The sequence below is a fragment of the Alosa sapidissima genome, chromosome 7, assembly GCF_018492685.1.
Source record: "Alosa sapidissima isolate fAloSap1 chromosome 7, fAloSap1.pri, whole genome shotgun sequence".
Lineage (NCBI taxonomy): Eukaryota > Metazoa > Chordata > Actinopteri > Clupeiformes > Clupeidae > Alosa > Alosa sapidissima.
Window position 1 is genome coordinate 26,340,993 of NC_055963.1, and position 16,070 is coordinate 26,357,062.

The 16,070-nt window shown below is 39.8% G+C and overlaps 1 protein-coding gene across 2 annotated transcripts in view; it reads left to right on the forward strand.

The window, feature by feature from the left end:
- Positions 1 to 16,070, forward strand: part of syt2a (synaptotagmin IIa) — a 45,336-nt gene continuing 29,266 nt past the window's right edge. The window contains exons 1-2 of one of the 2 annotated variants that reach the window (XM_042098730.1): positions 1 to 362; positions 12,582 to 12,624. The gene's annotated coding sequence lies outside the window, so the exon portion shown is untranslated. The remainder of the gene's footprint in view (positions 363 to 12,581; positions 12,625 to 16,070) is intronic. The other variant, XM_042098733.1, reaches the window with a different exon arrangement.

The following is a 16,070-nucleotide window of genomic DNA, read 5'->3' on the forward strand; positions in this document are numbered from 1 at the left end:
AGAGTGAGGAAATGCAGCACTGAAGCGGCAGAGGGGCGAGTGGACAAGGAAAAAAAACTGCAGTGTACACATGTTTAATTTTTCCCCTCTTCTGCGCAGATCTTAATCGATTTATCACTCCAGCTTGGGTCCTGTGTGAGTGTGTGTGTGTGTGCGTGAGTGTGTGAGTGAGATAATAAGGTCAAAAGCAAAGGAATAGCACATAGGTGCTCCATGGGCTGCAGTCCAACAAAATTCCCTCAAAGCGGAGCAATAAAAGAGATCATCTGATAGAAGACACTGGACTTTTTTTTCTATCTTGAGGAGCCCAAAACCCTGTGTGAGGGTGAAGTTTATCCAGGGGACCACAGCAAACACTGTCGGTGAGTAGCAATCTCAGCTCCCGTCCGAAAAGAGAGGTACAAAGTAGTGAAGCATCATATTTCATATAATGTTGTTTTTGTGTTGAATGGAATATATGAATAGTAAGGAATGTGAGTCTTCAGATGTGTGGTCATCTGATCTGTGTTTGATAGTTGTGAAAGCCGTGCTGCACTACACCATCAGGCGATAAAATCATACTTCCTGAAGGTCCCATGTAAGTTTATGTGGATACACCAGGTTTCTGAAAGTACTACAGCACTGTATGAGGAAGTGGATTCATGTCAATTTCTGTGTTAAACATAGAAAACATTATGTGTCTGTCTTTATCTTTACCAGTGATGGCCGTTTTCAAAGGACAAATACATAATTTTTTTTCTTTCTCATGTAATGACATCATACGTAGATGTCCCATAAACAGCAGTCGGCTTCTTACAACAATAAATATGATTATATTACTCTAAAAGTAAACACAATCCTTGCAGTGAAACCCTAGGTTGTAGATAAGATCTATGACATAATATTGTCCTAGAAGCTTAATAGAAATATTCGCTTTTAGAATAATATTTAGATCAGAAGCCTTTTTTTTAGATATCAGCAATATGAAAATGAAGTGAATGAGGCAAAAAGCAATGCCTAACTTTTAAACTAAAATGCCATCATAGAATACTTAAAACAGCCATGACGGGAAAACCAAAACGAGAACTCAAGGACACCTTTTGACTAATGCTCTGGATAGATTCAGGTGTGTTTGTCTTTGTTCCTTGTACACGAGGCAGGCAGGTGAAGAGAGAGAGAGCAATGGAGGGACACATAAAAGCAAGGGAGGGAAGGAGACAGAGAGAGGGAGAGAGAGAAAGAGGGAAGAAAAGAAGGATTAGAATAGGAGAGTGTGGGTGTACTCGCGGCTCCGAGCGCTGCAACATATCGCTGCAGCTCCCACAGAACAACTGCAACCCAGTTCTATAGGCTAAAAATGACCACACAGGGCTTTTGGAGAAAATGCTTGGACTGACCTTGCACTAAGTGATTCAACTAAGTTTTGCTACTGGAAAGATTTCAGGGGGCTTGTGTGGGTGTCACACGTGACAACACTCAGGGAAAGAGTTTTGTTCATGTGCGTGTGCGTGTGTGTGTGTGTGTGTGTGTGCGTGTATGTGTGGAACCTTGCCATGTTATGTAATCATCTTGAGCTTTGATGTTTCCACAAATTCATGGTGTCAGTTCTATGGAATCAGCTTTTACTTAATTTAAGTTACATAGACATCTGGTATATTCTGGTAAAACTGGCATCTTTAAAGAGGAAATTATATATGAAAGCTCATGTTAAGAGCTGAGATGCTTCAAATGTAAAGGTTATGTATAGTTGTCTCATCTCAAATCTCAGCAGATCAAAAACATATATTTGTGAAGTGTTATTATTTTTAATATTGAGCACTGTGCATGATGTATCTCACTTTTCCATCAAGATCTCAAACATAGAACTGGTGTTGTCAGAAAAGGTGCAGCTGACCTGTTCATTCATGTCCAGTCTACAATGCTTGTCTGATGGTTCGTAAACATATTTGCCCAGGTCTTTGTAGGCTGGTTCTTTTTGAGAGTATTTGCTTAGTTGAGCACAAGTTCATTAATTGTCCTTGTAAATTGCGGGTTGTCAGACACAATGTCATAGTCAGGACAATTGAGCTTCATTAGAGCCATTGAACTGATCCTCAACAATCGCATAGTATTATTTGTGTCAGTTTTAGTGACCATTTCTTAATGTTGTTTACCGGTACTCAACATTAACTTTGTTGTTCTATCTGATATAACATTCAGTGAAAACATGTTGTAGTGATTTGTATTGAACAGTAGGAGGAGATTAGAAGGCACAGTGAGGAGTTTGTCAAACTGAAGGCCCTCAGTGATCATGTTTGAACAGTTCTTTTGTTGACATTTGCTCCCCAGCTCTTCTCTCTCTCTGTTTCCCTCCCTCCCCCTCTCTCTCTCTCTCTATCTCTCCGAGACCAAACGGCCATCTCTGTTGTATGGTAAAGAGCAAACACGGAGTGCAGCACAAAAGCCTTAGTGGTTGCATTCGATCCAGAAACACTTAATGAGGGATCGTATGTCTTGCCAGAAACATTGTCTGGAAGGGGCTGTGAGAGCACTGTGCATCAGCGTCCGTGATGAGGGGAGAGAGAGAGGCGTAATGGTGGGCAGGTGAAATTGCTCCCAATGCACAGATGTGATGATGATGCGAGAGCATTGTTCCGAATGAGCTTGAACGAACTTGAGCTCTTCCAGAGAGGACACAGTCCCAAATTAGATTCTTTGCATAAAAGCCCTATAAGCCGTGTCATAAGTCTTCCCTCATATTTTGTTTGTTGTATCATCCATTTTAGTGAATGCATGTTTAGTGTTTTTTAAATCCATGTTTACACGCATGTTCAGAATGTTTGTGTCTACATTCATGATACACATTTACAAACAGTCCATCTGCTAGCTAGATTAAATATAAATATAATATTATATAATTTAAATTTAAAATAATTTAAATTTAAATTATATAATGCAAATAATAATAGTGTGTATGGGTGTGTGTGTGTGTGAGTGTGAGTGTGAGTGTGTGTGTGTGTGTGTGTATAAATATGCATTGCAAGCAGAATTTTGTGGTTGTGCATGGTGCGCTTCGCCCTCTCCACCACATGGTTGGTGGAAGGATGGATAGATGGATGGATGGATGGGGGTTGTGGAGGTAGAGGCAGCTGCAGCTGGGCCGGCTGAAAGTGCTGCATTGAGCTGCATAATTAATCCAGTGGGAGGGACTAGAGGAGGGTCTAGGGGCGGGCCTGGGAGAGCCCAGAGGGGAGATGGGAACATCCAGATCACTACTCTCTGTGCTCTGGGAAAACCATTTCTTCATCCTCTATTGAGTATGTGTGTATATGCACTCTATCTATATCTATCTATCTATCTATCTGGAGGTATCAAGTTGGAAAAAGGATGTGTGATGTGAATGTGGATGTGAATCGCTGACTCCAGTGTCAAACGCAGGCCATTTTGCCAAATATTTAGTCAAATGGCAACATGTACTGTATGTCCAGTATCTGATCCAGTAGCTACTGCCTAATTTATTTGACCAGCATATTCCTATTTAGAAAACTAAGCAAACAGGAATGGTGAGCAGGATAAAACCTCACATAATGGATTTAGAACCTTACAGTAGGCCAACATTACAACTCATGACAATGAGCTCACTGAGCTAAAGAGGCTAGCAAGCTAAGATGCATTTTATTGCATCACCTTCTGAGAGGATATGGAATAGCAGTGGAAAGAAAGTGCATACATTATGTCTGATTACCCACACAACCACAACATATCTTTCCATGAATCTTAATCACCATTTGTTAAAGGATTATGGAATTTGATTTATGGAGTCATAAGGAAAAAGACAAAAATGCAATGCAAAGTGTTTCTGTTTCCTCTTGAAACCACAAAAGTCTGGTTATTCGTTGTGTTATCAGTTTCACAGACCCTCTCCATGTTGTGTGTCTGCTTAGTTATCAGTGTCTTTACTGTTCTTCGCCATCACAGTCACTTGCACCCACTTTTTGAGTCAAAATTGAAATGTATTGTTTACATTTAAATTAAGGTAAACATTCAGATACTTCACTTAACATATATTTCATATAAATACACATGGCCAGAGTAAAATCCTCAGACCTGTGCTGCTGTATTACACAAGTACTGAATGACTATATATATACAGTTTATCCATATCCATCTATATACAGTGCTAACTATCTCTTTAGTTACAGTATGACCATGAGTTTGCAGTATTTGGCTACTGTCTCTCTCATATTTGGTGTGAATTGTCTATTAGGCAAATTTTTCAATTTGATAAACCAAAAGAATATTTGGTCCTATTATGTAACTCACAAGTTTGTGCCCTGCCTTGTTTACTGGTTCCTGGGTATGTGAAGAAGGCCATTAGAAACCACTGGCAGTCTTCTGTGCTTTGTTCACTCTGACAAGGCAAATAAAAACATGACTGTATAATTACTACTTGTTCCCAGGAAGACTAAAGATGTCCTATAGGCACATAATACCCTGAGGCCTGGTACCGACCAAGAGCAGTTAATGGTTTTCTTGCAGAAGGATAGAAGTATTTGCTTGGGAGGAATGAGCAAAGGTATTTATGACGATATGATGGTTATTGCTTTGGATTGTTGTTGATAGTGTGACCGTTTTATGTCACTTTGGATAAAAGTGGCTGCTGAATACCATAACCATAACCATACTCCACTCCATGGCAATCTCTTATCCAAACATGCCTTTATTTTCATGTTCTGGATATAAGTTTGTGGTACAGTGTCTCTGCTAAAGATGAAAGAAAGGAATTTGTTAAAAATAGTTTCACATGCACACTCAGCCACTGAGTTTCTTGGATGACAACTTTAGTTTGAAGGTTAATCACGCTCATATGCTCATACAAACTACATACAAAGTTTACTTTCAAGGCTGGTTAAAAAAGTGACTGAGCATTTATACCGTTTATTTTAGTGGGGATATCTGTGTTTGTGATTTTTTTTTTTTTATAAAAAGAGCCATTTAATAATCAAATACAGCTGTCCCTACGCTTCAGTTGTATCCATGTCATCATGAATTTCTTTCTGAACATTATTTGTTTGTACAACTGCTGTAATTCTTATAATGGTATGATAGCATAATGTTCTGATTTGAATCTGATGTTCACAAATAACGTTAGTGTTGCCTCAGGCACCTTATTTTGCACACTGACACAGCAGAACGCTGATAGCTATCCAGTTGCCCCGGAGTTACAAATCAGGAATCAATTTATACTGTCTCCTTCTTGCTCTGGATTGATTGTTGGTCTAAGTCTAATGTGAGGTGTTTGTTGTTAATGTGGCTACATGAACTGAGAAGATCTGAAAGGATGCATGTTAACTGCATGTTGAAGTTCAACTGCAATGTCAACTGCAATGTAAGTTCATTGTATCCATGGATTCAAGTTTGTGACAGTTCAAAGTAGGCCAACATTTATAACATTAACAGTCTTGAGATACCTAAGCTAAAGTAGACTATATAAATATATCAATGTGTACATACTCAAATACACACACATGGAGAGAGAGACAGAGTGTGTGTGTGTGTGTGTGTGTGTGTGTGTGTGAGAGAGAGAGAGAGAGAGAGAGAGCTGTCATGAAGTGTGTCCTTATTGAATAGCTCTGAAAGAAAACAATGTGTTATAAGGCCTCTCAAAGCCATATAAATTATTTGAGTTATTTGAATTCTAAAATGCATCTAAAACGCAACTAGAGCACCACTGTTACAGAAGTACAATTAAGGAACAGGAGCGTAGGCTACGGTTAAGATAAAGAAGCACTGAGCCGTCGTTTTGAATAATCCACCAAGATGTATGGAATATACTGTATATGAGCAGTCACAAAGACCTTGGGATCAGCCGACAACACACTGGTTCTTTTTATTGTATAGTGAAGCCTATATAACAACTTTACCAATCAAATGGTAAGGATAACGTGAAAAGGCATGGACATAAAATCTCGCGACAAATCAACTCACTGCAGCATGTATCCGGGGTCTACATTCATTGGGGCAACTACGTTTCTGTGAGCGACAGCGTATTTTGTCGCAGTGCGAAGAAGCATATATCGGCTTACTGATTTTTAATAGGACATAAAAATAGCACAACATTCACAACGTCCATGGTGCATACGTTATATCACCCTCTTTCTCCTTTATCGCGTCTATCCATGGAGATTCCCTTCGTCTGCGCAGAAAATGTAACCTTATTTAATTATTTAGACATTTTCTGCCTCAGTCGTGCGTTCAAAGACTCGTAGGTTTTACTCGATCACCCGAAACAACTGAAAATGAAGAGCTTTGGATTCTTTCTAGTGTTCCAGTTTAAAACCCTCCACCTCTGCAACAATCACTAAATCCCAGCGGAGCTGTCCAAGACATGGTGCTGAAAGTCGGCGCAGATGAGTCAATGCACCAATTTGAGCAGCGGAAAAGGAAACTGATGAAACATACAGGCAAATTCGTTTACATCGCTCAGCAAAATAGCTGCATTTAGCTTATGAACATAACATTGAGAATTTTAAGGGTTCTTATTGTCTTCATTAGTCTTTGTCAGACAAACAGGTCAAATGTGTGGTACGGTAGAAAAGTTCAATGTGGTAGGCGACCAATAAAGTAATTATTTGAACTATGGTATGATGAAGGCCTAGCTCATGACAATTGCATTTCGTGGGCTGCTCTGGTGAATATTAAAACATGATGATGTGGGAACTAATAAGCATACTTCAGAAAATTATTTGAATAATGTTTAGCAGGGTCATAATGTTACGAATTAAAGTAAAAGACTACACATAGGGTAGATATTTCTTCTTTTAATTATAAGTGAGAACATTCAATGACTGTCCCACATACTTCTCCTCTGTGCCAAGATGCTTTTGAGGTCATTTTGTAATTTGGGTTTTAATGAAACAGTAATTGAATAGGACTCCTTCTATTTTACAAGCGATCTCTCAGTTAATTATCAGAAGGCACTCAGGTCAAAGCCTTTAATCACATCAGGAGATACAGCAGCTAATTGAACACAAAAGACACACAAAATACCCCAAAATGGGGTCTTCAATTAAATATGTCTGTCATTCATAATAAGGATTTAGCATACACCTATAACATGTTGTTTTCAAGTACACAGGATAATTTGCAGTTCCATAAATTGCAATGACATCTTAATCTGTTAGTGTCACTGAACTCACCCAGAGTACATTCCAAATCACAGAAACAAACAGAAATCACATGACCTGTGATATTACTGTTCTGTCATCCCTGTTTATCTTGCTTGCTGATTTGGAATTAACTGGGCTATTTGTTGGATCTTGAGGAGTAGGGCACTGGTTGCATGATGGATTTCTTCCCACTGCAAAGGACACAATTCTGGCAGAGCTGTTTTTGAACTTTACTGAGGACAGGTATGATGTGAAGGACTGTAGATTAATACTCATATTCTGTATTAGATCAGGATGCTGTCTATTGACCATTTTAAACAAACTGATCTAGATAGATAGATAGATAGATAGATAGATACTTTATTGATCCTCAAGGGGAAATTCAAGGGTCTCAGTAGCATACAGAAATAACACACAACATGCACTTACAGCAGAAATGGTAAACATAAGTATAAGTATAAACATATAACTAAACTCCACTGTACAATAAAGACAGTAGAAGATAAGACAGATAAGAAAACTAACAAAACTAAATACTAAATACACTATATAAGTTAAATTAAGAAAGTCCAATGTGCTTGAGGGTGATCAAGCATAAGACGCTTGTAGTGACAGGGCCAGGACTGGTGAGGTGCTAAAGGGAGTGAGTGTCATGGTGAAGGTGCAAACAGTAGTCCAACCATAGTCCTTAGTTATGTGTGCCTGGCAAGGTGCTCAAGAGAGTGAGTGTCATGGTGGAGGTGCAAAAAGTAGTCCAACATTAGTCCAACAGTGCAAGAGTAAGGTCTAGAGACCAGCATAAATAATATAGACAAATAGGAGTAAAGTGAAGTGTAATGTAGACAAGGTAAAATAAAAAACTATTTCAGTGCAAGAACAGGTTGAGGTAATAGGGTTATAGCCATTCATTCATTCAGATCTAATCTTTGTGTGAAGTCTCCCATTTAGGCTGCATACAATATAGCCTACTGTACTGTGCAGACATGTTACATCAGACTCACACTAATGTGCATATACTTTTTATTCTAAAACAGGGAATAATCTAACTCTTACTGACTCCCTGGCTTGCCATAATGTAACATGATAAAGTTGCGGTAGGCCTATAGTAGTAATGCATTTAAAAACCCGATTTTCCTTGGGAAATTGCTTCTGCTCGGCCCTTAAAAACGTATTGACCAGTCACTTCTGTACAAGAAACCAGTTCCTTATCCACAGCTAGATTTATTCATGGGAACTGGTTCTCTGCTGTACGGGCCGACATTCTTATGTACTCCTCGATGTTAAGCATATAATTCCGGGTCAGTGTGCAAGCAAATGCAGGCTGCTCTTGAATAATTGATCCTCTCGGAAAATCATGTGAGCCTCCCCAAAGACTCGTGACCTCCACGCTCCTCTCTCTCCCCCCCGGCTCCTGCCTGCCTGCCAGCCAGCCGTCTGCACCTAGCAGCCAGGGAGCACGCGGCCGCGGCCACCCGTAACAAGCCAGGGCTGCGCAGTGTGGCGGTGGCAAAAAGGGGAGAAGCATGTAATATGACTCTGGCCACTTACACAAACCCAAATCCTGTTAGCTGTGCTGCAATGCAGGGGTGCTATATAGAGATATGAGGCCTAGCCATTTGAAAACAGTGTGGCGGTATTGTAGTGGACTGTGAGTTTACTGTACCACTGTGTGTCCCCGAGGTCTCAATGTCCAGTGCAAAGTTGTGTTTTGAAATACAACTCTGAAACTGCTAGCAACCTTTACTGTAGAATAGACATGCTTGCAAGCTGATGTATTGTGGCACTGAAAATCAGTTTGCCCTCCAAGTGTTTTTTGTCTGTTAAAGTCAAATTCCTTACATTATAAGCCATAAGGGTCTAAATAGACTCGCGCCCATCAGTACATCAGTGGGAACAGCAAGCTGAGCTGGCATGGCGGAACAAAACAGCATCTTTCAAAAGCTAATTCAGAGAAGGCCCACAGCGTCAGGCCACATGGCAGATTGCTGACGGTGGGGGGGCCCTGTCTGTCAGCAGAATCCTTCTCTGTGTTTTCCTCTCTCTCTCTCTATCACTCTCTCCCTCTTCATCTCTCTCTCTCTCTCTCCATCTTCATCTCTTTCTCCCTATCCCTCTTCATCCCTCTCTGTCTCTCTCTTCATCTCTTTCTCCCTTCTCAGTTCTCTGTCTTTCTCTGAAAGTTTGCTGATATGCAGTAATGACTTTGCTAAACAAATCTGGGTGTGACAGCCCTTGCAGCATACCTTTTCTATGTGGATACTGCACTGCTGAAGCATCAAGCTTATCTTCCCTGTATGTTGTCTGTCCATGTTTATATTTTCATGTTTAAAATGGAAACATTTCACACTTGAGACTATTGAGTCATCTTAGAGACAATTAATTAATTGTAATTTTCCACCATTACATTTACTGTTTTAGCATGGTTGCACTTAACTTCATGTTTTTCATTTGAATTGTTTCCTATTCTCTTATGCAATATTTATAAACACTGCCAGAAATCTAAATGGCTGTATGTAATGTAACAAACATATTTGGTCATGTTTTGTGTTGTAATTATGTTTGGGCAGGAGTTGATAACATCCAACCACTTGACAATAGAAAGCTTAAGATGTTCATATGGAATAGATAGTAAACCAGTCTTGCCAAAGCATGTGCTCTCATGTATAGACCCTTTCAAGAGAGTTCCATTATCAGCATCATAGTTGGCCCCACAAGACTTCCTTTTTAACATTCCATATGTTATCTTAATGCAGAGGAAGTAGATTGGGACCCAAATAGAAAGTTCAAGCATTGTTTTTGTTTTTATTGTTGAAAGGGTCTACAGTATGCAATTATACTTAAGCAAATGTGGCTAATATCCAACCACTTTATAATACAGTACAGCAAGCATGAGATCCCTATATTGAAAGGATAGTTCTCTCTTATACAGCATTTTCACATGTTTGATCTAGTTGCCATATTTAACCGACACATGAGCATCAAAAGCACATTCTAATACTGCATCAGTATGTGTGTGGGAGACAGCATATGTTTGGGTCCAGTGCCACACAGAGATAGTAGCTGCACTAAGGAGATGATAGCACAAGGCTACTGGCGTGAACAGACTGCCAACGCACAGGGATCGTCGTCAGTTTCGCCATTACCATTGAGTCGCAGTGTCCCACAAACAAGCCCAAGCACTGAGACAAGCAGCTAAGAGCAGAAAAAGGCAAAGCATGGCATGGGTATCCATCACACATTAAAGCATTCGGACTGTGGACACCACAGTCTGGATTATCAAAATAACAATATGATTGGATATCATACAATTTGGCCTTGAAATGCCAATACCAATCAGACATACCCACAGTCAGTCAGAAACTGACCCTTAGTGCTTTTCCGACATCTGAATAACAAAATGGTCAAATGACAAAAGACACCTATCAGTTAGAGTAAATCTGGGTGTCGTCAATCAATAACCTACCCAGGGAGAGTTTTCATTAACACAAGAATTGACAAGTATATGTTGCGATGTATATGTGTATAACTGAAGAAATGCGGGTCATTTAGCAGTAGGTGGAGGCCAGGTAAGGAGTTTGTGCTCTTAGATTGCTCACCTGCTGGGTTTAGATGGAGAACCTGCTTTGGCCTCTATGGGGGTGCCTGTGGGCCAATACATGCTGAAATGTATTTCCAGTCCCCCACATAAACTGTGTGACATCTCATTTGTAGTTCAATTTCCATCTTTGCAAAAAGCACTGAGATGTAAGCAGAGAGAGAGGGAGAGAGAATTAGAGAGAGAGGGAGAACAGAAACCTATGTTAAAAAACAGAAACAACAGAAACGTATGACACTGGTCAGATTAATCTGTTTTAAAAGGCAAAGAGTTTCAAAGTCTCTATTGCAATCTATATTTACATCAATCCATACTAAACTGCTGTATACTTTCATGGATATCTGAAGCTACATGGGCCAATTTCTATATAAAATTTTTCTTAGAAATGCACACCTGCTTTTCTGTTTGCAATGTGCCATGAACCCCCCTGCCTAATGGGCCCAAAGGGAGACACATTTGGGACACTTACGCTGAAGAAGGTGATCCAATATTAACAATTTAAAGAGGAGTAGAAAGACAACTCTGTGTGATTGCCTATTTGTTCCGTCACACTCCTTTTATGTTTCTTTCTCTCCCCCCTTGTTTATGAGTGCTGGCAGACAAGCTAATTTCATTAAGTAGCTCTTGGTTTAAGGCAGTCATTCTGCAGACCTGGATTTCAGTGTGCGTCTATATATATATATATATATATATATATATATATATATATATATATATATATATATATATATATATATATAGTGGTTGTGTTTGTGGATTTGTATGTGCCTGTGTGCAGAAAAGATTGTTTGCTTCTCTCCTTGAACAGCCTGGTGCTGACATATTGGTGGTTGATTAGATTCAGGTGATAGAGTATGTGAGAAATAGTGGCAAAATATTGACTGTCTATGGCAGAGCTTGAAAATGTCATTCCAGTTGCTGCTACTTATGAAACATGTGTTACTATCTTCTGTCACCACACATTCAGAGTAGTCCCTTTTGTGTAGATGAAGCAGCATATACACCATTTTGACTCTATAAAATGACCATAATAAGGCCCTTTAAGTCTCTAAGGCCTTTTCTGTGAAATAAATAAATGTAAAACTGCCTTTAACTGAAATTTAAAATCAGTATGAAAATACTTCATTCAGCTAAGTGATAGCAATGCAAATAGTCAACAGTCTGCATATGTTCACTCAATGTAGAGAGGCCCCTCTAGACTCTTGAAATCTTATTGGTAATTCTATGATGCCAATATTAAAAACATCAATCTGAGCAACAACTGGCTACTTTGCAATGAAGTGGCCTCTTGGTGGTGTAGTATTAAAATGTACTGTAAGTGGAGTCTCAATGTTTTCTGTCTGAAGAATATTTCAGATAATATGTTGATATTCCATGCACAGGGAGATTATGCATAGCAAGGGGATTGTCTTAATTGAAATGAGGAAGCAGCTAAAATTTAAAATCAAAATGGTTATACAATATAGCCATATGATGCAACTCAGTCCCTCATCATTGGATCTTGCATACAATCATCAATCAAGATCTTGATTATGTTTTAGAGATATTATCTTCATACATAGATCTACAGACGTTCATGCATAGTAAATTATGCTTATTGAAGGCATATGCAGTTATCCAGGCCTGATCTGACAGAATTGTTCTGTGTATCTATGTCACACAATTGGCAGTGCCCAGACGAGCATGCCTCGGGTGCAGAACCATTACTATCAGATTGCTTTGATGTTGTCTTTTAAACTTATTTGTAGCCCGACTATGACAGATATTTAGATTTTTATAAATATTCTGACATCAACTGTGTCATGTATAGTTGATGTGCTGCTGGTCATTAATGGTTTTGTCCTTTTCCCCCCCTCCAGATTTCACTGTGATTATCCAACAACCAGGGATCACATTTCCATTGTGAGTACTTGTCTGTCCATGTCTAGGTTTTCACTATCATGTGAAATTTATCCTGACACATTATACATACACATACTAAGCAGCATACTGGCTGATAACAGGAAAGGCTTTGCGGTCTCTCAATTTATGTTATATCATTATGCTGGTGGGTAGCTGAAGCAAGTCTCATTTGTATTACTTCAGACATTGAATTTATGGCAACATGGGTTATTCAACACATTTCCTAGGTTTGTGCCAGCAGGAATTATCTTGCCTGTGTTGAGAAATTCACAGAGTTAAAAGGGCATTGTTGTCAAGGTGTCTTGCCATATCTAAAAGGCAGAAGAAGTGCCTTATCACTGTGCTTAACAATCTGACTGTACCCCACTGCACCCCTTCTCTCTCTGTCACTATTTCCATTCATATCTAGAAGTCTTTCATATATATTTATCAGACTCACTCCCATTTCCCAGATGTTCAAAAGTTTGGCGCTGTGATGTAGTTTATTGTTAACCTATCATTTTCATGCATTTGACAATGCTGAAGTTGGAGAGATGTAAAGGGTTTCTTTTAATATAATAAAGCATAAAATATATTAACTCAAATCCACATCCAAGCAACAATGGTGGTGACACCAAATCACGTAGAGCAATCACCTTACACTATGTTCTAAAATATGTAAATCATTCACACCAAGAATCAATTCTCCTTGACAACATGTTGTAATTTATCCAAGAGCAAGACTCCCTATTGGCACTGCAGACTCTAGCAAAGCCCCATTATTTATTATGAAATTTGCTGTGTAGGAGTCTGATTAATTAGAGTAATTTCAATGATGGATAGTTGCCTTCACGCCATATCAGGTTAATAAAGCTCAGAAGAAATATTTTCCAGAGAGAAATTTTCTCCGCCATGCTTTATGATGCTAGACAGGTTAAAGTTTCTCTCTATCCTGGAGCTTGAGTAGAGAGGCCACCATGGTGAATATGCTTTGATAGACTGAGAGCTCTGCCTGGCGAGTGCATGTAATGTAGAGTGTTGATGTAGGACTGTATGATACAGTATATGACTTGGAGAGGTGTGTAGGGATAGGCAGCCTTTTTCTTTTAGAAAAATATATTGTTCGCCACACACAATCTAAGTTATGTCAAGTATGGTCTCACATAGGAAAGAAATAGATGTTTACTGTTCGTTCCCATATGACATGGGTGCGCCAAGAAAACAAATTGGCTGATGTTGATGTTGCTGTTTTTGATTATGCTGATGATGGTGTTGATGATGATAATGATGATGGTGATGGTGTTGTTGTTGATGATGATGATGATGGTGATGGTGTTGTTGTTGCTGTTGTTCTTGATGATGATGATTAGCATCATGATCAGTTTTGTTCATGATAGTGCTGCTTAGAGGACAGCGATGTTGACAAATTGAATGTTTTTAAAATATCAATAAGGTGTTTGTAATACCCTAGTAGACCAAGATGCCTTTGGTGTGAGCACACGCTTGCTGTAGCAGAAACGGCGGCTGTGAGCTCCATCTAAACCGTCTCGCTTCATAAGTTCTTGCACTCAGCTGGGGCTGCCCATGTGTGTCACAAATCCAGCGGCGCTCAATAACCCTTAGTCACTATGATGCCGCACTAGCCCAGGCATGCAGGGCTGTTTGTCATTTCAACACCCAAATAAGAAACTGGACACAGTAATGGATGTTTCTACATTTTGCAACAGTTTTCATTTTTATTCACAGTACAGAACAGCTCTCAAGTACGATAAACCACACAAACCAGACATTACATAACAACTCAAAATATAACAACAGAAAGCATTAGTTTATGTTCCTCCGAAGCGGTGAGAAAAACGAATATAGGTCGGCCCTCATCCCAGCTTTCCACATTTGAAAGTGGCAATTAATTATTGAGTGATTTCTCTACATTGCAGGGATGGAGGCACCACCGTCCGTGTCATGTTCTCTAACGCTTCGGTTCATTCTTTGTCAATGGACCCTTTCAAGAGAGTTCCATTATCAGCATCATAGTTGGCCCCACAAGACTTCCTTTTTAACATTCCATATGTTATCTTAATGCAGAGGAAGTAGATTGGGGCCCAAATAGAACGTTCAAGCATTGTTTTTGTTTACCTAGTTGAAAGGGTCTATAGCTGAGAAAATCTTTTAAAATGCAGCACATGATCAAAGGATTGATTTAAAAAAGAAAAAAAAAACTCTCACGCAGCTCTTATCATTTAACACAGAGGGCATTCGGAGAAAAGCTATCTCATTGTACTTTCTGGTACGCCTGTAATGGCCAAGCCATTTATTGATTCCATTTTCAAGTGCTCATTGCGAGCTGTTAAGAAAGCCATCCCTCTTAAGGCGGGGATGATAATTTTTCGTGACACCATGGAAGCCTGAAGGAAGCCCTCTCCCTCACCCCTTGTGTGGCTGCTCTGTTAATGTGATGAGATCGTAGTAACAAATGCAAACCCCATTGTAGAACGAACATTTGATAGAAGCAGTATGTCTGCAATGCATGTTACATGAGCAGTGATGAAGTGCGGGGTGTGAGTTTAGATCACACATAATCTGAATTGAGGTCAGTCACACAGGCTAAAATATAACCAGGAAATGTGACTACATTATTTAACATAAGACATGTATAGGTGTATTAGAATAACATTACTTTAAAAGATCATAGCCATATGGTCTGAAATGCAAAAGGATAATGGAAATGATGAACCAGTGTGAGGTGCATAATAATTGGTCTGTTATTTATGTAACACAGTCATGCTCGTGTCTTCAAACATGGGAAGCATCCCTGTGAGCGCTTTCTTGCTCTTTCTCTCTCTTTCCCTCTTGCTCTCTCTCTCTCCATTCCTCTCTCTCTTGCTTTCCCTCTCTTTCTCACACACTGCTGCACAGGCTCTTCTGCTGCAGTGAGTTCCCAGCCACTCCCCTCCCCCTTTCACTTTTTTTTTTTCCACGTCCGACACGGTCTCTCCCGCCTAACTCCCTCTCTATCCTGCTCTCCTCTTAACAGTCTGTCCTCAGAAATCCCCCCTCTCTCTCTCCCTCTCTCTTTCTCTCTCTTTCCCTTGCAGCTCAGTTTTCAGGTACAGTCCATCGTTCTGGGGTGGTTACAGTTCCCTGTATTTCCCTGCCATGTCAGTGGTCTTTTGACATTTGGACAATACTGAGCGGGAAAAGACTGGCTACTCAACGTGCCTTGTGCCGGTTTTAAATATTGATCCGTCTAAAAAATTGCCCCTCGGCGATGGACCATTTCGGAACACTGCATTGTGAGCCGTGTGAGCAGCATCACCAATAAGAATCCACGAGTAAGCAAACGGGGGATGAGAAAGAACAAACGGAGGAGGAGAAGAGAAGGGGGGGGGGAAAGTCGAGAGAGTGAAAGAGAAAGAATGGAGGGGGGGGGAGAAAGGGAGAAGGAGAGCAGGGGAGGACCAGAGAGA